The 21,759-nt window shown below is 43.1% G+C and overlaps 1 protein-coding gene across 1 annotated transcript in view; it reads right to left on the bottom strand.

Moving 5' to 3' along the window:
- GTDC1 (glycosyltransferase like domain containing 1) overlaps positions 1-21,759 on the bottom strand; it is a 264,439-nt gene that overhangs the window by 13,398 nt on the left and 229,282 nt on the right. The window lies entirely within an intron of this gene.

The raw sequence follows: 21,759 nt of genomic DNA, 5'->3' as shown, positions 1-21,759 counted from the left end.
GTAGACTTTTTATATCCACTTTACTTGCATCCCCCATGTGCAGCAAGCTCTGGAGGAGAGTAGTAGAGGATGGGAGTGGTAGTGGCCCTGATGAAATGTGGTTTTATGTTGTACTCCTTCCGGATCTCGCTCCCTGGGGATCAGTGCGGTGGAAATGAAGTACTGAAGGATGAGGCCAGAGTTAAACATAACAAAGGCGGTCATTCAGTAATCTGAAATATGCCTAAACAATCTGCGACTTCTCCCTGATCACGCCAGGTCTAAAATTGTGGGCATGGCGTGGGCGGGGACAGACCGGCAGGCCCATCTCATTTACCATTTTCTACACCTAAAAAAGGTCTAAATGTAAGAGCGCTCATAGGCTGTCTTACATTTATAATCGATGGTGGATATGCCAAAGTTATGGAGAGGCCGGCGTCTCTTCGTAACTTTGGCGGAACCACCGCCAGTTTAGTGCTTTATTAAGACCGGTGTCTAAAATGTTGGTCTTTATAAATGTGCCCCAAAGTCTTTTTACTAAGTGCAACATAAAACTTGAAATACATTTAGTAGCAGATGACTAAGTGCAAATCTTCTCTGGCACCAGTAAGGATTATGGAGACAGATTGGTTGGTGGCAATTCAGCACTTAGCAGGTACTGGTCTAGTAACATTCTAGGTGATGGGTGTTTTTGCTGTAGTCCCTCACCTTACAGCAGTGTGTTTAATGCTGGATAAAGCAGTTCACTTTGCTGTCTAGTGTCTCAAGACTTCACTTGAGGCTGAAGAATAAATTATCACTCTGGAGAATTGGTAATAGGAGCAAGAGCTCTGACTTGTGCTTCCTCTCCACACATGAACTCTACCCTTCTGGCAGGAAGTAGAACCAGCCCATTCCTACCAAGAGAACCTACAGGGTGGTTATCCCTGCTCCTTGCCAACCTTTTTCCAACCACTCCTTGCATATCCATTCATCTATTCTGGAGGCACAGGTCCATTGCTCCATGGAGAGAGGTGCAACGTTTTTGCAGGGTTCTGGGTCGTACTATGTCTCCTTGTGGAGAGTGCCTAGTAGGCGTAAGGAGTCTTATAGGCCATGCAAAAGAAGTATGCAAATTAGGTAATGGCCTACAAGACTCCTTATGCCTACTAGATGGTCTCCATAATAAGAAGTAGTACCCTCCGGATCCTAACCTAGGCCTCTCACCCAGTTAATCCAGTTCTCTCTGCTCTGCGCTGATGAGGAGCAATCACCCAGAAACAGCTGCCTGCAGGTGAAGCACTGGCTTGGCTTTTTTTTTTTTTTTTTTTTATTGGGAAAACTTCAAAACATTTACAGTAAAAAAAGAAAAGTTTTTACAATCTCTCAATTCTTAGTGACCCAACTAATTATATATAAATATGATTATAAATATATTCAGCTAATCTTTTCATAGCGTTTAGAAAACCCTCCCCTCCCTCCCCCCCAATTTGTGGTGCGTCAAAGTAGGACCCCTGTACATAATACAACCTGACCTCAGCTAATCAGTCCTCCAACCACTCCATATCCTACTCCACTGGTACTCAATTTCCCTCCGTCTGTATATTATTTTCTCGTAGTTCTTTACCTTATCAATTAAGTTTGACCATGTATTTATATCTGGAATGGATCGGGCAAACCAGGTCCGACTGATCAGAACTCTAGCCAACATCAGTATTCTACTCAGGAAGATCTTTTGATACTTATGATTTTTTAGTTTGGAAAGATCATTAAGAACAAATACTTGTGGTTCAAAAGGGATTCGAATCTTTAGTTTACACATAATACAATTATTGATACCATTCCAGTAATTTATAAGTTTTGGACAGGTCCATATCATATGGAGAAAGTCCGCTCCCACAGTGTCACATTTGGGACAATTGGACGTAACTCTTAACCCACATTTATTCATCCAAAAGGGAGTGATATATAATCTGTGACAAATATAGAATTGTATTAGAACATGGTTAAAGTTCTGGGACAATAAAGATAAATTCCCAAAAATATTCTCCCACCCTTCTCCCTGTAAATTCGGACAGTCCACCTCCCAAAGTTTTTGTCCTGGTGAATGTATATCACTAAACCGTGCCTTAACTAATAACTTATATATATTTGAAATTTTTATTCTAGAAAGTGTGCCCCCTACCCAATCATTCAGAAAGGATAAATTATCTATATCCAACAGCCGCTTATCATCCAAGGCTAGATAGTACAGATCGCAATTGAAAGTACCTAAACCATGAAAGATTTTTTATATTATGTGTCATTTCTATATAAGGTTTAATTTCTCTATTTTTAACTACCTGTGAAATATATAAAATTTTGTTCTTCTGCCAAAATTTGTCGGCTGCAATTTCATCCAGCCTTTGTAAATATAAATTGTGCCAAAGAGGCGTAAATGTGAGTGAACCCTTAACCTTCAACCATGTCCTAATTGTAGCCCACACTCTAAGGAGTAATTTTATAGTCTCTCTATAGCCTTGCTCATAACTCTTCAATAAACCAGATTCCAACAAGGTAAAGATGTTATTGTGAGCGTGACTAGTTACCAACTTCCCCAGCAGTGCGCTGTTCTCTGCTTCATAGCACATCAATAACTGGGCTGCAATAAAATACCCCTTAAAGTAGGGGAGATTTAAACCCCCACACTCCACTGATTTATACAAATATTCCAACTTAATTCGCACTCGCTTTCTTCCCCATATTAGGTCATTTATTATTCTTTCCATAAGTTTAAAATATTTGTCTTGTATCCAAATAGGTGTATTCCTGAGCACGTAAAGAAATTGTGGTAATATCACCATTTTAACTAGTGAAACTCGATCAGCTCTGGATAGGGGAAGTTTCAGCCAGATTCCTATTTTAGCTCTAATCTTTACCATGATGGGGATCAAATTAAGTTCTACAAAGTTTTCAACCCTAGATGATATAATCAAACCCAAATACTGAAAAGTATCAACAATATCCAACTGAGTAACAGGAACCTCTTTCTGTGGCAGGGGGTCTATTGGGAGCAGACTAGTCTTGGCCCAGTTTATAAGAAGACCAGACACCTCACCAAATACTTTAACCATTTGAATAATCCTAGGGAGAGTAGTTTCCGTATGATCTATAAAAAACAGAACATCATCTGCGTATAATGAGATGCGGTCTTGTGTTCCTAGCGTACCAAATCCTTTGACCTGATCGTCCTGCCTGATGGCCATCGCAAGGGGTTCAATATATATATCGAATAGTAAGGGAGATAATGGGCAACCCTGACGGGTGCCTCTGTTTAACTCGATACTACTACTCAAAATTCCATTAAGACTCAATTTAGCCCTTGGAGATCCATACAATACCCTAAGAGTGCGTATAAACCTTTCTCCAAAGCCCATCCTAGCAAGAACCTTCCAGAGGAAACGCCACTCCACCCTGTCAAAGGCCTTAGAGGCATCCAATGACAGGATGGAGCGGGCGGTCCCCCCAGGGGCCTGGATATTAGAAAAGAGCCGATGTAAATTATGATGTGTGCCCTTATTTTTAATAAAACCGCTCTGATCCGGATGGATTATGGAGGAGACGACCCCAGAAAGCCTTGTAGCAAGGACCCTCGCCAAAAGCTTTACATCTGCATTAAGCAGTGAAATTGGTCTATAGGATTCTAAATCTAGAGGGTCCTTGCCTTTTTTTGGAATGAGTATCACTGTAGCCTCCATCATTGAGTCTGGCAACATCCCATCCTCCATTGATTCGGCAAAAACCTCCAATAATCTAGGAAGAATACAGTCCCCGTATTTACTATAAAATTCATATGGAAGCCCGTCTGAACCAGGAGTAGAATTAGCTGAACATAATTTAATAGCTCCCTCAAGTTCATGAATTGAGATCTCCAGTTCTAATGCTTTCTTTTGCATCTCAGTGATAGTTGGAAAGTTGATCCTATCTAGATAAAAATCTATCTTATCATCTGTAATATTAGAATCAGCCTTGTACAAATCTAGAAAATAATCAACAAAGGCCTTCTCCACCGGACCCTGTCCAGAAACTATCCTACCATGCCTCATTCGAACCTTGTCTAAATGTTTTTTGGGTTGTTGATTGGAGATTACTCTAGAAAGGAGTCTACCGGGTCGCCCAGACTCTGAAAAATATTTTTGCCCTTTAAAAAAGAGATTCTGTTGAGCTTTATCCAGTAGAAAATTAGCATATATTTGTGTGGCTTTTTGCATATTTTCCCTATTATTCTCCGTCTTATTTATATGGAAGGATTCTGTCGCTGACACTACATGTTTTTCTAGATTTTTCTGTTTTTTTCCATATTCCCTTCTAAGATTCGTGATATTACTAACCATCAATCCCCTCATGTACGCCTTAAAGCTATCCCATACCACTTGAATTTTTGCTGAGCCGTAGTTAATATCCCAGAATCGGCCTATATCATTTCGAATTATTTCATGTGTCTTTATAACTGATAGCCAGTAAGGGTTTAGTCTAAAGGGCGGTCTTGGTGTATATCTTTCCGGAGACAAGCATAATTCTAGTACTAACGGGGAATGGTCAGATATTGACCTTGTTTCATATTTCATTCGTTTTATCAATTTCACATATTTACTATTTATCAATACAAGGTCTATTCTGGACAACGATTTACCTGCTTTACTAAAGCATGAAAAAACCCTTTTCCCCTGTCCCAGATATTCCCAAGCGTCCTCAAATCCAGCCTCCAGACAAAACCGTGCGAGGGGGGACCCCTGGACCGGACTGTCACTCTTAGCACTCATAGAGACCCTGTCACGTAGAGGATCGATGACACAGTTAAAATCGCCAATAATCAGTGTTGGACATTCTGGCCATTTATCCATAAATAATAAAAGAGAATTAAGAACCAAAAGAGAAAATGGCGGAGGGATATAGACAAAGGCCAAAATACATAACTCTCCCCCTAACCTGCAATATAAAAAAATAAATCTCCCCTGTTGGTCGACAGAGGATGCCTCACAAACGAAGTCAATAAGTCTGTGTATCAACACCGTAACACCTCACTGGCTTGGCTTTAATCCTAAATTATGTTTAAAAGGTTGAACATTTACTTACAGGAGACCTACCTTCCATCTGCTGGCATTAGAGGCTCAGCTTTATTTTCATTTTTTTGGGGGGGGGGAGGAATAGAGTTAATTTGCATAATTCTTGTTAGGACATTAAAGGTGAAGAAGAGACGTGTGCATTTGCTAAGAAATCTAAAGCTTCATCTCCCCACATGAACCACTGCAAAAAGGAAGGGAGGAGGCAAGCCGCCCATTACCGGTCCTGGAATGACCATTCAGAGATGGATACCATAGATGTGACATGACCAATAATTAATTATCCCCGTCACTGCCCGCACGATCCTCGGCTTTAAGGAAAAGCCAAATCCTTGACCTTGACAGCGTTCGGTTGACGATGTGAAAGTTAGCCTTCGGTTCCTGCTCTTGCTGTGGTCCAGAATGGATCCAAAAAACTCATGGGCCCGTTGCCCAAAATGCCAACTGATCTTCAGCGTATTCTTTTCCAACCTCGACACCTGACTTTTTGGCCGAGGCCGTCGAAGTCCTTGTTCCTGGCTGCGCCGGTGGCTCTGGCTGTTGTGGCAGCTGTTAGATTGACGACTTTGGTGTTGGGTCAGATTTTCTGTTTGGACAACTTACTCATGTAAATGTCATGCGGTCTGAGTCACACTCGTTTTTTTCGGGGGGAGAAATGTGAGATTTGAAATTATTAGGAGATTTTGAGAATGGTTTAATGCGGAACTGTGAAATACATGGCTGAAGTCGCTTAGGCGCTCGGAGTCTGGAATTAGACTCTCATACACTTTTCATGAACCGGGTGAGGAACATATATCACCAATGGCAGCTTAGTGACTTAAGCAATGTGATATCATGCCGGGCTCACGCCAGGATCTGCCGCCGCGCCTGTGGGGTCCGTTCAGCCTTTAGGCGGCGTAATTAGGAAATAAAACATGCTAGCCATTGAAAGGGTTAAAGCTCATATCATGAAAATTTCAGCAATTTTCTAAGATATTTACGCTTTATTTTCTCAGTAGAGACCTCGGCTTGCTGTCAGTGAATGGAAACATTCTTGTTCCTAGGCAAAGGCGAAAAACTGTATAGATCTTATACTTCTCGCAGCTTAAATGATGTATAGATGTATATAACTCTCTGAGAGCTGAAGCAGCTGAGGAGTTTTGCAATTTTCAGATATATTTCAGTTTCATTTTCAAGATCTCTGCTTGCTGTTGGTGAATGGAAGACCCTATTGACAGTTCATGCTTCTCGCAGCGGAGGGTTTATAACAATGTATCGGTGTAGACTATGCTCTGTGATCTCAAGCAGCTGAGCAGGTTTGCAATTTTCACATCTATTTCTGTTTCACATTTTCCCCATTGTCAAGATCTTGCTGTCGGTGAATGGAAACACCCTGGGTTTACAGCCAAGGGCTGAAAACTCTATAGATCTCTTGCTTCTCACAGCTGAGGATTTGTAAGAATTTACCCGTGTAGACAATTCTCTGTGAGCTCAAGCCGCTGAGCAGTTTTGCAACTTTCAAATACACTTATGATTCATGTTCTCACCATTTTTTAGACCTCTGCTTGCTGTTGGTGAATGGGAACTTCCTTGTTTACACTTGTTAAAACTCTATAGATCCCATACTTTTTTCCACAGCTGAGGGTTTGTAACAATGTATCAGTTAAATGTAACAGCTAAAGCAGGGAGATAGTTTCACGTGCTGCAGATTCGCATGGTTGGTTCCCGCACGGGGACTCATGGATTTGAAATCCGTAGTGGAATATTTTTCTAAATATGAGCTATGTCATGGATTCCCATAGTGTGAAAATTGGAATACAGGCAAGGGGCATGCAGATCTTGACACGGAATCCACAGAAAATGTAATTGTGGGAACTATCTATGTTTTTTCCTATATTAGTTTAATGAATGCAAATCCCCAGCGTCAATGCCTGCAGAATTATGAATGCAGCTCTGGACTATAGTACAGGCTGTAAATTCCTTTTATGATTTGCCAGACACAGCATCATACATTTGGTTGTGGCTGTGCCTGGTACTGAAGCTGAAAGCTGCATTCAGGTGGAGTGAGCTGCAGTACCAGAAATAGCCACAACCCAATGCATGGCGCTATGTCTGGCAAAAAGAGTCTTTTTGCTGAAACAGCGCCACTTTTGTCCAAAGGCTGTGTCTGGTATTGCAGCTCAACCCCATTCAAGTGAGCTGCAATACCAAACACAACCTACAGACAAGAGCGGCGCTGTTTCTAGAAACCAAAAATCTATTTTTTAAAAATAAAATATAACCCTATGGGTAATTGCTTCCGAAACCCAGCCCATGCAATGTACACGTCTTGTTAACATTTTCATTTCCAGATCACTCAGCAGGGTCAGGGAGCGCTGCATTTTTTATTTTTATTTTTTTAATACATTTTACCATTATTTGATTAATTTTTGGTATACACACACTCTGCAGTATGTATATATTTAATACATCCGATGACAGAGCTGTGATATGAGGACAGAAGGGATGCGCCGGCGAACATATGGCTGCAGAGGATTTTTACACGTTTGCTTTATCACAGATTGAAAGCAGAGATCTCTCCTGAAGAATATTACAAGTTGTCTCGCAAGCCACGAGAAAATTGACATTCCCTGGAAATGGAAAATAGAGGAGAAAAAAAATGTATATGGAAGGTGTCGGCACCGAGGACGATCGCTTTCTATGAGATTACGCTGGGTTGTAGTTGCTCGGCCCTTAGCACGACATCTGCCTGATATTATCTGCGGCCCCGCGTGTCTGCTCTCAAAGTGTCGCAAATTCCAGATGAGCATTAAAAAAAAAAGGAAATCCACTGAACGCAATGCAAACACTTTAAGACTATCCTATTAAAACTTTGTGAGAAACGGCTTTCCGCCCCCTCTGGTGTCACTGAAGCGTAGGTGCCCTGCATTCAGGAATATTATCCCGACTTAGGGCTCATGCACACGAATGTGTGTGGCCCGTGACCATATTGCAGCCGGCAAACAGCGAGTCCGCAATACACAGGCGCCGGCCGTGCGCGCTCCGTGTCACGGATGCGGACCCATTCACTTGGGTGAGTAAATCGGCAAGATACATGGCGGTGCAGAGGCACGGAGCGGAAGCCCATGGAAGCACTATGGAATATGTTCTATTTATTTACAGTGCAGACTGAATCTAGCGGATTGCGGACCCATTCAAGTGAATGAGTCTGCAAATGGCGGACACACGGCCAGTGCCGATGCATTGTGGGCCGCTATTTGTGGACCATAGCTCAGGCACAAGCCATGCACGTTCTTGTGCGTGAGTTTTTAAAGGGATATTCCATCTTGGTATGCAATTTCCTCTGCACAATCTGCTCCCTGGGTTGATGTCAACTGTATCCTGCAATGTGGAGATAGACAGACAGACCACAGGCCCATTGAAGTCAAATGGTTCCGCAAGAAATGTGGATGCAACAGAGATGGTATCCGAATTTTTCAATTCAGGTCAGGAATCGAAGGGTCAAATACGCCAATCAGGCAGAAGTCGGTACACGTGTAGATGAAGTGTAGAATGTCATACCTTTTCAGGGAACTACAGAACCTATTGCTCAGGCACCCTCAGGTGGCCAGTCATTGGCTGGGGAAGATTAGGCTGCAGCCTATGAGGAGGTATATGAAGCAGCATTACTCTGGAGTGTCCGAGCTGCCAGAGCCCAGAAGCAATGGAGCAGAGCAGAGGCTGTGTCTACTGGAAGAAGTGGAGCAATGACGGACATGAACCGCCGACATAAAAATCATTATCTCTTTTGGTGTGGTATTAACAAATTCTCTGAAAACAAAAAAAATATATACTAAAGATATACAATTAAAAGTTGGTCTCGACATGACACCCTCTTTCTATATTGAAGCCGGGTCCGGCCACTTTATAAAACCTAGTTGATCAGCTGTGATCGCTGGCAGAAGTTCCAGTAAGTCACACTTTTCCTCTGCAGTGCCAGCTGCTGGTGAAATGTGTTACTACAAGGTGGCCCTTTAAAATGATTGGCTATACATGTAACACATGGACAGTCTGAGTCCCCCAGAGTGAGACTGGTTATCTGGCTAATAGAGGGGGTCCCAAGCAGGAGAACCCCCCCCCCCCCACCATGACTTCATAGGAGCCAGATCAGGCATATGGACAGGGGTGTAAGGTCCGTCGTTGAGCTGCTATAACCTGATCTTGCAGATGAGTTATGTCTCATGTCCCAGAGAATTAACTAAAACCATTATTTTCTCCAGACGTGTTTTCACTAAGTAAAAATCCGATCCGCGCTTGTTTATCTGTGATGAATTGAGCTGACGGAGATTCCCGGCACTGGAATCATTTGTAACTATCAGAAAGCTAATGATTATTTCTCGTAAATGCACCTTTTAGACCAATATTACAGTATTTATTTACATGCGGCGTTTATCAGGGGAAGATGGATTGAATGGGGAGATAATGTCGTATGAAGGCGCAGTGACCTCCTGTGCGACTTTATCAATGCCCTCTGGGCTATTGTAAAGCGGGGGAACGAGCGCGGCCTGCGAAGCTTTTTAGTGAGGACAAGATTTATGACCGGACATAAAGTAACAGTGTCGGCCTTATTTCTTAACGTTTACAATGGCAGAAATAAATGTTTTCTGTGCCACCACTGGAGGAACGGATCATAAATGTCTTTAATTAATGATGCCGCAGTTCATATTTGGGTTCCTTCGCCACGCGGCGCAGATGTGATATAAAAGCAGCGATCATTTCAAGAACTGGCTTAAAGGCGTATCGGAGCTGAAAATGACGCCATTTTGTGGCATGAATGTTTAATCGCCATAAGGACAGTGCTGAAGGGCCCATGGAAGAGACGTTATTCAGGGCCCAAACCCCATGTGCCAAATTCTCTAAGTAACTGCCCCAACCACATGGCTTAGCAAAAAAGACATATTTTACTTGCTGCATAAGTAATATCCCGGAGTGGTATTACCATTTCTGCACTGCACTACTATCTCTAATGGTTAACATACTTGCCATCTGTGTATTTATTTCCAGGTCCTTTACATTATGCATTGATAATATTGTTATGAAATCGTTATGTTCATGTACTGTGCCTGGTTCACCAGCAGGTGGCAGCGTGTATGGCAGAGCTATCCTTAGGTAGCATAGAACTTACCATTCCATTCTCCCCCCCCCCCCCCCTCTTTTGGAAAGAAGTGGGGCAGCCCTGTTTACTACCTAAGGGAGGAGTTGCAGTTATAGATTATTCCAGTTTAGACTCGATAGAGGAGCTGAAAAGGCATGAAAGATATAGCGGCGAGGGGGAAGTTCCGCCTCCTGCAGCAGAAATCTCAATCGGGAAGTAGCTCATAGAGCACCATGACTCCTTGCAGATTTACCAACAGAGGACTACGAGGGGGTCAAAAGCCAAAGGCCCCCTAATCCAGAACTGACCGAAAGTCCGGTAACCAGACCCAAGCTGAGTTTAGAACAACAGAGAGAGAAAGCAGAGTTAACAAGTTTGTCTGCCAGTTTATGCCAAAGCCGCACCACACCACTCGGCATTCCTGTAGACCTGGGACACGATCGGCCCTGGGGGGTGGCATGTCGCACATAGACACTACCAAAGATACAGGACTCTACAGCACCACATACCTCTCACACCCAGATCCTCACAGGAGATGTCTCCCCTGATGTAGACATTCTTTTTCTTCTCCTCCATTCAGCCCATGATGACTTCTTCCCGCCGTCTCTCATCTCTGCAGAGTTTACCACACAGACATCTTAGGTTCCTCACTTCCTCATCATCCTCCCCACCCCTAATCCTGCTGCTACCCCCAATCCTGTACCCGCTGTGCTCCCCAATTCCATCAAATACTATAATTCAGAAATTATACTGCCAATAATTGCAATAATTCTCTCCCAGAGTGCCCTTATTAGTAATAATACCACCTACAATGCCCAAAATAATGATAATGCTCCCCAAGAGTGCCCATTAGTAGTCGTGCCCACCATATTGTGCCCAATAATAATGCCCACCATAGAGCACCCAGTAGTAATAAGGCCTCTCTGTAGTGTCCCAAGTATTAATAATCAGTGATGGCCAGTTCACATTGTTGCTGCCATCTTTTCTCACAAGTCTGGCGAGGCACAGGTAAGCCTTTACCTGTGCCGCGAGCCGGTCTGAAACAAATCAGCGGGAGCAGGCAGTTCCGAGAACAGTCCGATAAAGGCCCGCGGCGGTTGTTCTCGGAACTGCCTGCTCCCGATGACCGCGGGCTAACAATGCGAACTGGCCATCACTGTTAATAATACCCTCTGTAGTGCCTCCAGTAGTAGTGAGGCATCTCTATTGTGCCCCCAGTAGTTTTAATGTCTCCCATAGTACCCCCAATAGTTACTCTATAATGCCTTCCATAGTGCCCCCACTAGTTATAATGCCCCCTATAATGCCCCAGTAGTTAAAATGTTTCCTATAGTCACCCTGTAGTTATAGAGACTAGTGAAGTATTGTAAAATTCGATTTGGCTGCTTCGCCGAATCTTACGAAACAATTTACTTTGTGATAAATTACTTTGGCACGAAGCGCATTTCTTTGTAAGTAGCGGGTGCTTTGTACCCCTCAGGTGCTGGGTTCATAGCTGATCGTGGCATCTGACAGTGTAAAATAAAATAAAAAAAAATGTAAACATACTCACCTGATCTATTTGATCGCGACAAGCCGGGCGCCACCATCTTTATTGAAATCTCGCACGGCCCACGATACTGTCGGCTGGCGTGGTTGCGTCATACGTCACCGCATATGGGATTTCATGCGAGATCTTCAATCAAGATGGCGGCGCCTGGCTCGACGTGATAAAATGGATGAGGCAAATATGTTTTTTTTTTACTGCCATTCAGGGACAAATTGATTTGCTACCACGAAGCATCAGGAAATTCACTCAACACTAAGGCCCCTTTCACACGGGCGAGTATTCCGCGCGGATGCGATGCGTGAGTTGAACGCATTGCACCCGCACTGAATACTGACCCATTCATTTCTATGGGGCTGTTCACATGAGCGGTGATTTTCACGCATCACTTATGCGTTGCGTGAAAATCGCAGCATGCTCCTCTTTGTGCGTTGCGGTGCGATAATCCACGCAACGCAGGCCCCATAGAAGTGAATGGGGTTGCATAAAAATCGCAAGCATCCGCAAGCAAGTGCGGATGCGGTGCGATTTTCACGCACAGTTGCTAGGAGACGATCGGGATGGAGACCCGATCATTATTATTTTCCCTTATAAAATGTTTGTAGCAGCAAGGACCTTTGGTGACGTCACAGTCATCACATGATCCATCACATGATCTTTTACCATGGTGATGGATCATGTGATGACTGTGACGTCACCAAAGGTCCTTGTTGCTACACACAGCTAAGATGAAGACAGAAGGAGATGCCGGCTGCGCGAACAAGTGGACTAAGGTGAGTTAAATTATTTTTATTTTTTTTAACCCCTCCAGCGCTATTTATCTATGCATTCTGTATTCAGAATGCTATTATTTTCCCTTATAACCATGTTATAAGGGAAAATAATACAATCTACAGAATAACGATCCCAAGCCTGAACTTCTGTGAAGAAGTTCAGGTTTGGGTACCAAACATGCGCGATTTTTCTCACGCGAGTGCAAAACGCATGACAATGTTTTGCACTCACGCGGAAAAATCGCGGGTGTTCCCGCAACGCACCCGCACATTTTCCCGCAATGCCCGTGTGAAAGGGGCCTTAGGCCTCTTTCACACGAGCGTGAAGGAATAGGTCTGGATGCGTTCAGGGTGCGTTCAGTGAAACTCCCACCATTTTGCAAACGAGTTCCGTTTTTTCCGCGCGAGTACAATGCGATTTGATGCGTTTTTCACGCGTGTGATAAAAAACTGAAGGTTTACAAACAACATCTCCTAGCAACCATCAGTGAAAAACGCATCGCACCCGCACTTGCTTCCGGATGCAATGCGTTTTTCACTGAACATAGAACATGCTGTGTTTTTCACGCAATGCAGAACCGTACACAGACCTATTGAATGGGTCAGGATTCAGTCTGGATGCTATGCGTTTATGTCATGCATTGCACCCGTGGGTAAACCGTGTGAAAAGGGCCTAATAGTGACCCCAGTAGTGCCCCAGTCCCACTAGTGCCCCAGCAGTTATAATGCCCCTGCCCCCGTAGTGCCCCAGCAGTTATAATGCCCCTGACCCCATAGTGCCCCAGCAGTTATGCTGCCCCTGACCCCATAGTGCCCCAGCAGTTATAAAACCCCTGCTCTAGTAGTGGCCCAATAATTATAATGCCCCTTCTCCCTGTAACGCCCCAGAAGTTATAATGCCTCGGACCCGTAGTTCTTATATCCCTGCCCCATGTAATGCCACAGCAATTATAATGCCTCTGACCCCAATAGATCTCCAATTATCTCCCAGTGACATAAAAAAAAGTAATAATATTAAATACGCACCTTAGTTCTGCTCCCCCAGTGTGCAGGACACAGATCTCTGCCGGCCTGAGCTGCTTGCCTCCTTGCGCAGGTGGTCGCAAAGAAGTCATAGTTGCCAAATGTCCCGAAATTGTCGGGACTGTCCTTGATTTTCAGACACAGTCCTGGCAAATTTGCACTGCCCCAGGCAGAAAATCGTCGGTGCTAAAGCAAACACCGCCCAGAAGTGGGTGTTCCGAGCAAGGGGGTCCGGGTAGGGGCTTAGATGCCCTGATTTTACCAAAACGGCAACGTTGGTAAGTATGATCATGCAGCCTGTACCGTGACACAGACAACCATTATTAGGCTTTAGGCCTAGTGGCCTATACGAGTTATTTCCGGCAGATTTTCCATTTTAATCAATTTTTTTCTTTCACATATCGAGGGTTAACAGCCAAACAAAACTCAATATTTATCACCCTGATTCTGCGGTTTACAGAAACACCCCATATGTGATCATAAACTGATGTAAGGGCACACGGCAGGGCGCAGAAGAAAAGGAGCGCCGTATGGTTTTTGGAAGACAGATTTTGTTGGACTGGTTTTTAGATGCCATGTCCCATTTGAAGCCCCCCTGATACACCCTTACAGTAGAAACTCCCAAAACGTGACCCCATTTGGAAACTAGGGGATAAGGTGCCAGTTTTATTGGTACTATTTTGGGGCACATATGATTTTTAATTGCTCTATATTAAGTTTTTTTGTGAGGCAAGGTAACCAAAATATGGCTGTTTTGGCACTTTAAATAGTTTTATTTTTTACAACATTCATCTGACAGGGTAGATCATGTGCTATTTTTATAGAGCAGGTTGTTATGGACTTTTTTTGTTTCAGTTTTACATAATAAAACATTTTTGAAAAAAATAATTGTTTTTGTGTCTCCATTTTCTGAACGCCACATTTTTTTTATTTTTCTGCCGATCATCTTGTGCAGGGGCTCATTTTTTGCAGGAAGAGTTGACGTTTTTATTGGGTACATATGATTTTTTGATCATTCATTTTTACACTTTATGGGGCAAGTTGACCCAAAAATTGGTTGTTTTGGCACAGTTTTGATTTATTTATTTTCACAGCGTTCACCTGAGGGATTAGGTCATGTGATATTTTTACAGAGCAGATCGTTTCGGATGTGGCAATACCTAATATGCATACTTTTTCTTATTTATTTAAGTTTTACACAATAATAGCATTTTTGAAAAATAAATTATGTTTTAGTGTCTCCATAGTCTGAGAGCCATAGCTTTTTTTTACCGATTGTCTTAGTTAGGATCTCATTTTTTGCAGGATGAGGTGACAGTTTGATTGGTACTTTTGGGGGGCATACGCCTTTTTGATCGCTTGGTGTTGCATTTTTTGTGATGTAAGGTAACAAAAAATGGCTTGTTTTGGCACAGTTTTTATTTAATTTTTTATGGTGTTCAGCTGAGGGGTTAGGTCATGTGATATTTTTATAGAGCTGGTTGTTACGGACGCGGCGATACCTAATATGTATACTTTTTTATTATTTATTTCACTTTAACACAATAATAAATTTTTGAAACAAAAAATGATGTATTAATGTCTCCATGTTCTAAGAGCTATATGTTTTTTTTAATTTTTTGAGCGATTTTCTTGTGACGGTTTTATTGCCACCATTTTGGGGGACATACGCTTTTGATCACTTGGTGTTGCACTTTTTGTGATGTAAGGTGACAAAATGGCTTTTTTTACACTGTTTCCATTTTAAAAAAAATGATGGTATCTATCGGATGGGGTGGATCATGTGATATATTTATAGAGTCGGTCGTTACGGACACAGTGATATTGAGAGCTATGATTTTTTTATTTTTTGGGCCATTGTCTTATGTATGGTCTCTTTTTTTGCGGAGTGAGGTGACGGTTTTAATGGTACCATTTTGGGGTGCATACGCCTTTTTGATCGCTTGGTGTTGCTCTTTTTGTGATGTAAGGTGACAAAAAAAATTTGACACAGTTTTTTTATTTATTTTTGTTACTGTGTTTATTGGACGGAGCGAATCATGTGACATATTTATAGAACCGGTCATCACGGATGTGACGATACCTAACATGTGTGTTTTTTATTTTTTTATTATCAAATCAGAGGAAATGGGGCTTTTTTTTTTTTACTTAAAACTTTATTTATTTTTTATTAAAAACACTTTTTCTACTTTATTTATGTCCCACTATGGAACTTCAACTTTTGGGGGTCTGATCTGTATTGTAAGGCACTGCCTGTTAGTGTATTACACAGAGTAATACACTAAGGCCCCTTTTACACAGACGAGAATTCCGTGCGGATGCAATGTGTGAGGTGATCGAATTGCACCCGCACTGAATCCGGACCCATTCACTTCAATGGGGCTGTTCAGATGAGCGGTAATTTTCATGCATCACTTGTGCGTTGCGTGAAAATTGCAGCATGTTCTATATTCTGCGTTTTTCACGCAACGCAGGCCCCATTGAAATGAATGGGTCTGCGTGAAAATCGCAAGCATCCACAAGCAAGTGCGGATGCGGTGCGATTTTCACGCATGGTTGCTAGGAGATGATAGGGATGAGCAACCCCGTTAAAGTCTATTCACTGTATTATTTTCCCTTATAACATGATTATAAGGGAAAGTAATAGCATTCTTAATACAGGATGCTTACTAAAATGTGGCTTAAGGGGTTAAAAAATACAAAAAATTAACTCACCTCATCTACTTGTTCGCGCAGCCGGCATCGTCTTCTTTATTCTTCTTTAAGGACCTGCAAAAGGACCTTTGATGACGTAATCGTGCTCACCGCGTGGTCTAGCTGATTACGTCATCAAAGGTCCAGAAAGAAGAAGAAAGAAGATGATGCCAGCTGCGCGAACAAGAGGATGAGGTGAGTAAATTTTTTTCTATTTTTTAACCCCTCAGTCGACACTTTAGGAAGCATTCTGTATTCAGAATGCTATTATTTTCCTTTGTAACCATGTTATAAGGGAAAATAATAAAATCTACACAACACCTAACCCAAACCCGAACTTCAGTGAAGAAGTCCGGGTTCGGGTCTGGGTACCACATTCAGTTTTTTATCACGCACGTGCAAAACGCATTGCACCTGTGCAATAAAAACTGAACAACGCAAAGCAATTGCAGTCAAAACTGACTGAAATTGCGTGTGCACTCGCACGGGTTTCACGCAATGCACATGAGACGCATCCGGAGCAAATTCGGGACGCCCGTGTGAAAGAGGCCTAACAGGTTGCCTAGGAGACCAGGCCTGGGGCTGGATCTCCTCGGCCCCCGTAGAAGGCGGGTACCCATGCCGTGAAAGGCATTGGGAAGCCTCTGCACGGCATTGGGCTGCCTTGTCACCAATCGGATCCCTGCCACAGCACAGGGACCTTATGGGCTCCCTCACCCGCCGTAAACCCTTTCTATGAAGAGGTCAGCGCTGGCCGCAGCATAGAAGGGGTTAATCCGTCGGCATCAGCTTTTACAGCGATGCTGGCGGATACAGCAGAGGCCAGGCTATCAGTGACTGCTGGGCCCCTGCAGTGATCGGCCACCCGATCACCATGACGTAATAGTACGTCCAATTGCGGGAAGTCACTTGCCGCCATGACGTACTATTACGTGATGTGTCGGGAAGGGGTTAAGGCTAGGAATACATTTGGCTTTTAGTTGCACAGAAGTCGCAGAACATCATGGCACATTGCACAGAAGTCGCATCATCAGAACATCATGGCGCATTGCACAGAAGTTGCAGAACATCATGGCATTAGTGCAGCACAACCTGAGTGTTTCTCACAGGCTTCCATGTTAAAAAGATTAAAAAATGTATAACGCATAGTTGCAACAGTCTTAAATTTGCAATTTTTAGAGACCGTCCCTGCAAATTCAGGCTGAAAATTGGCAGGGCATCTGTATAAGTGGATGGTACTGGCTGGTTTACGGGAGTTCCATGGGTGGGGCTTACATGCCCAAATTTCTCAACTGCAATGCTGGGACGTATGATACCGCTGGGTGCACTTTTTCTGCGGGGTGTCTCTTTTTTAGAATTCTGTCTACTGCACTATTCTATACAGTTTATATTAAAAAAAAAAAATATGCCAGCATATAGTGGCCATAAGGACACCATTTTTCCATCTGACAGGTGAATGGAGCCCTGTGGATACATTGAGGTATAGGCCGGGGGAAAGGGGGGAAGGGGGGAAGGGGGAAGGGGGAAAGGGGGGAAGGGGGGAAGGGGGGAAGGGGGGGGGAGGGGGTGTTTCCAGCGCAGATGCCCAATGTAGGCATCTAACGCAAAATGAACAGAGCCTTACAATGTTCTATTTTAACCTATTTTTGATAACTAATTTATTTTTAAATCAAATTTTCCTATTGCACATGCCAAGTATGAACCCGGGAGGAATCTTACGAGCAGGGACAGACAGGGAACTTAAAATGGCCCTGGAAAAAAAACTAAAAGTGGCCCCATGTTGTAGGTGGGTCCAAACTGAAAGAAAGTGGACAAAAGAAGTAGGTGGTGCCTGCAATACTGAAGTGAAGCACAAAATACTGCCCCTGCAGAACCAAATACCACAGTGCAGCATAAAATTCCTCCCCTGCAGAACCAAATACTACATTGCAGCATAAAATACTGCCCCTGCAGAACCAAATACCACAGTGCAGCATAAAATTCCTCCCCTGCAGAACCAAATACTACATTGCAGCATAAAATACTGCCCCTGCAGAACCAAATACCACAGTGCAGCATAAAATACTGCCCCTGCAGAACCAAATACCACAGTGCAGCATAAAATACCGCCCCTGCAGAACCAAATACCACAGTGCAGCATAAAATACTGCCCCTGCAGAACCAAATACCACAGTGCAGCATAAAATACTGCCCCTGCAGAACCAAATACCACAGTGCAGCATAAAATACCGCCCCTGCAGAACCGAATACCACAGTGCAGCATAAAATACTGCCCCTACAGAACCAAATACCAGAGTGCAGCATAAAATACCGCCCCTGCAGAACCAAATACCCCAGTGCAGCATAAAATACCGCCCCTGCAGAACCAAATACTACATTGCAGCATAAAATACTGCCCCTGCAGAACCAAATACCACAGTGCAGCATAAAATACTGCCCCTGCAGAACCAAATACCACAGTGCAGCATAAAATACCGCCCCTGCAGAACCAAATACTACATTGCAGCATAAAATACCGCCCCTGCAGAACCAAATACTACATTGCAGCATAAAATACCGCCCCTGCAGAACCAAATACCACAGTGCAGCATAAAATACTGCCCCTGCAGAACCAAATACCACAGTGCAGCATAAAATACCCACCTGAAAAACCAAATACCACAGTGCAGCACAAAATATCAACCCCAAAATACTGCCACCACTGCTGCAGTATTAAACTAGATCACAGTCCTAAGGACTTGAATTCAGGAGGATCACAGTGTTAATTAATTCTGAGATTACCAGATCTTTATGTACTGGGCCGGAGGCGTAAAGAAGGCTTGGGTGGCTCCCTGGGCATTGGCCCACTGGGAATTTTCCATGTAGGGTCTATGGCCAGTCCGCTTATGGGATTATAGAAATCTATGTATAAGGTATGTATAATTCTGAGACTTTATGAGTTGCGTGCATCAGACCTTATATATTTGCTTAGAATGGAAGCCCTGTGACTGGATGTGAATACGACCGGAATGGACTAATCATAAATAAATGTAGTCATTTTCCAATCCTCGTACAAAAAAAATAATATATAATTGGAAAGAAATCCGAATTTTACTTTGTGTTTATTCCTGCATCTGTCACGCAGTCTTGGAGAGGAAAACAGAGTAACAGGTAAGGAGTCGCCGGCTGCAAACTAAAAAATTTATGTTAATTTCGCAAATGAGCAGAAAGGCGTCTGAGTAGCCAAGTGACACAATGGGCTTACATCTTCAGACGCTGTAACGAGGTACAGGTTCCTTGTAGGCATAAAAGAAAAAAATGGTCAGTTTTATTCCCTGTCTAATATACTAATTAATTTCAGGACGAGAATTTCTTGTCACTTCTAAAAAGATTTTAGATTTGAGATTTTTTTTTTGTTGCACTGACCTTTCAACCAATGGATCATCATATCGTAATCCTAATGGAGAATTCAAAAAAATAAAAAATAATAATACAAAAATGAAAAATGTAAAAAATAAAAAAATGTCACAGTTAACATAATTGGTGTTAGGTAGTTCTACAAAATGTATTCTAGTTGTCTCTGATGCCAGGCAATAAATTGAAATTTTAAGGGATGAGACAGGAATAGCTGTAAGGGGGAAAAGTAGCCTTTAAAATCTAATTTGCCATGCACCACAGTAGGCCGATGGAAGCCAGGCAAGACCCTTTATTGGGTATTTAGGTAGAATAGGATGTTAAACAGACCCCCTGTGCTCATGCTTTAAGCAAAGATGGCAGGAAACAGGGTATTCGATTCTGTCCTCATGTTATTAACCAATCGAAAGCCTACCTTAGGCTATGTGAGGCATGACAAAAATGACACCATGGCAGGGATAATAGGTAGGATCGTTAGGGATGGAGAACGTATGCAATTCTCCAGGTGGACCTTTTCAAATTCCAATCAAGCGAGGCAACTGGAAAATTGGTGAGGATTTCACTGGATTCCAGAAATTTGGACATCAAAAGCCGGTGAGAAATAAAGGCCAGTCAGGAGACCCTAAAGCCTCAATTGTAGTGGAGTTTTCAAAAGTTTACACAAAAAAAAAGAAAAGAAAAAGATCCCAAGAGTGAAACCTATGACGCCCCCCGTGGAGAAGATCAAACTATAATCCGTGAAGAAAGCCCTGAAAGGAAACCAAAATGTCTTAACAAATTCACAGTCATCAAGAAAAACAAAAAGTCGTCGGCCATTAGAAGGGTAACAAACACCACGACAACGTCATTAGCAACACAAACCTCCCCCCTAGAAGTAAAGGTAGGACCACCACTGGGAGCTATTCAGCTCCTGTAATTGAAAGCAAATCCCAAAACAGCAAGTTGGGGGAAACAAGGAGCAAATTTGATGTCATTAGTAATGCAGAAAAGTTCCTTTAATCCGGCAGTAGCAAGGGCCGTGTTTTCAAATATTCAGGATAATTGGAAATGTATGGAAAAATATTGAAAATACTGCACCATATGGCGGTGTACTCAGGTCACAGTAAAAAGGCAACGTTACTGCAATAAACACCATGACTTAAATGTTAAAAAAATTCTGATCTCAACTTAAAACATTTGCACAAGTTATATGCAATGGTTGAGGGGTTGCTCTTGACTTTTTTTTATTATTGCCAAACACCGATGTTGCGGTAAGTGGCAATGATACCACGATTTCCCAAAACCTGTGGTTGATACAATATTACTATGGAACCCTAAGGCCCCTTTCAGACGAGCGAGTTCCATGCATCGGACTCGCAGAGTGAGTATGCGGCAGCTCCCATCCTGACCTCTCAGCACTGCCGGGGTCGCATAGCATTATATTGATTTATGATGCTATGTAACTCTAAGGGTCCATTCACACGTCCGCAAAATGGATCCGCATCCGTTCCGCAATTTTGCGGAACGGGTGCAGACCCATTCATTTTCAATGGGGCCGGAATGTGCTGTCCGCATCCACATTTGCGGATCCGCACTTCCGCATCCGTGCTTCCGTTTCCGCAAAAAAATAGAACATGTCCTATTCTTGTCCGCAATTGCGGACAAGAACAGGTATATTCTATTAGTGCCGGCAATGTGCGGTCCGCAAAATGCGGAACGCACATTGCCGCTTTCCGTGTTTTGCGGATCCGTGGCTCCGTGTATCCGCAAAACACATTGCGGATGTGTGAGTGGAGCCTTATACAATACATTCCAGAACTGTAAAGGTTACATAGCGTCATAAATCAATATAATACTACGTGACTCCGTCAGTGCTAGGGAGGTCAGGACGGGTGCTGTCGCTGACACACGCTGCGAGTCTAATGCGTAGAACTGTTGCCGGCTGCAGTTATCTGCAAACATGGGTGTCCGGCAGCACCACTGCACTGGGTCAGCACTGCAGCCCCTTCATTCTCAGAATCAGTGGGGGTCCTAAAGGTCAATATGTGATCGATGAGGGACACTTAGTACAATGCAAAAGCTGCAACGTTTGCTAGGACGCTTGTTCCTAAAGTGACACTTCTGCACATGCGGCCATGCCTGGTACTGCAGACAAGGCTAAAGCTAGTTGCAAACTAG

Source organism: Bufo gargarizans, chromosome 8, assembly GCF_014858855.1.
Source record: "Bufo gargarizans isolate SCDJY-AF-19 chromosome 8, ASM1485885v1, whole genome shotgun sequence".
In the NCBI taxonomy this organism is placed as follows: domain Eukaryota; kingdom Metazoa; phylum Chordata; class Amphibia; order Anura; family Bufonidae; genus Bufo; species Bufo gargarizans.
This window is presented reverse-complemented; position numbering and strand designations above follow the sequence as displayed.